Consider the following 1,508-nt stretch of genomic DNA (forward strand, 5'->3'; position numbering starts at 1 on the left):
GAAGACTTGGCTTTCTAGCAACTGCGGTATCCCTGCTAGCTAAACCTGGAAATAATTGGTAAGCACCTCCATACCTCGACTGCTGTTAGTCTCAGCTTGGGTAAGTCTGGGGAAAGACTAGCTCCAAGTAGTCTGGTTCAATAGTGGGGCTACTGTCTGGTCCAAGGACTAGCGTCAAGTCACCGACAGTATTCACTCCCTTTTATACCAGGTGAGAAGCACCTGTAAAATTTGCTGACAGTCATCCCAGATGTGCTTGTGTGTGAAAATTACTGTCTCTAATGAGGTAATGAGCCCCTGTTTTATTTTCTGAAAAGGATGGATTTTTCTGTTTCCAGTTATACAGGTCACTACTTGTAAAAGGAACATATATTAGAAAGGGGTCCTGCCCACCATCTCTTCTATGTTCCTGTCTCATGGGTAATAAGAGTAACATACACATTGTACCACCTCAGTCTGGTACAAGTAACTGAAAGGTTAAAATTTGAGGCAGTGACCACCACTTGTTGCTTGTTTCTGTCTAGCAAAGCAACACGTGATGGTAATCAAAATACCTGGTTGATTATGTGCCTATATAAGACCTGCAAATCTTTAGCTCGGGGCTCTCCTCCTAGGGTCCGCTGTGTCGGAGTACAGGATGAGGCCCAAGTTGCAGGCCGTTTAAATAAAACAGCTATATAGTCTGACTCTCAGTGGTCTTACTGCGGGGGGTCCTGCGACCTTGGCATAACAGTAACCACTTTTGATATGGGAGGACTTATTAGAGTTGCTGATGACAAAGAATAGGAGAGAGAATACATCAATGCATCTTCCTTTGAGGGATTCTGTAAACCACAGGGAGAATATTTTTTGGATATGACAACCTAAGGCCTTGTTCTCCCATCCTGAGAAAAGGAGTAAACAGGTGCATACAGGACACAGATAGAACTATCAGCATACATACAAAGACCAAGAGCAACAGACACTTAACCCACATGTCCCATACCTCTCAATGTTGACCTCTACAGGAGGTCCCAGATGACAGAGAGAACTTCCCAGATTGCCTCTTGAGGAGGCCACAGATGACCTCTGGAGGATGTCACATATGTCCTCCCTAGGAGGCCCTAGATGACCTCTCATGGAGGTTTCAAATGGATTCCCAAGGAAGTGTCAGATGACCTCCAAAGGAGTTTCCAGATGTCTTTTCAATGAGGCTGAGATTACCTCTCAAGTAGTTCCCAGATGACCATTCAAGGAGGCTACATATGAACTCCAGAGGAAGTTCCAGATAACCCTCTTGAGAAAGCGACAGATAACCTCCAGAGAAGGTCCTACAGAGCTTCTCAAGGAAGTCCCAGATTGCCGCAGACTGGCTCTGTCGGGACGGCACAGGACACCTAGTGGGGATAACTGGAACAGGTAGGAGAGGGCAAACAGACAACTCAAACACAAGAGGAGTGAATGCTGAGTGCGATTTATTGCAGAGGATGACAGGCTTTTACAGAAAAAAAGTCTCCATGAGAAAGCGC

The sequence above is a fragment of the Dipodomys spectabilis genome, unplaced genomic scaffold, assembly GCF_019054845.1.
Source record: "Dipodomys spectabilis isolate Male_0828 unplaced genomic scaffold, ASM1905484v1 ptg000464l, whole genome shotgun sequence".
Lineage (NCBI taxonomy): Eukaryota > Metazoa > Chordata > Mammalia > Rodentia > Heteromyidae > Dipodomys > Dipodomys spectabilis.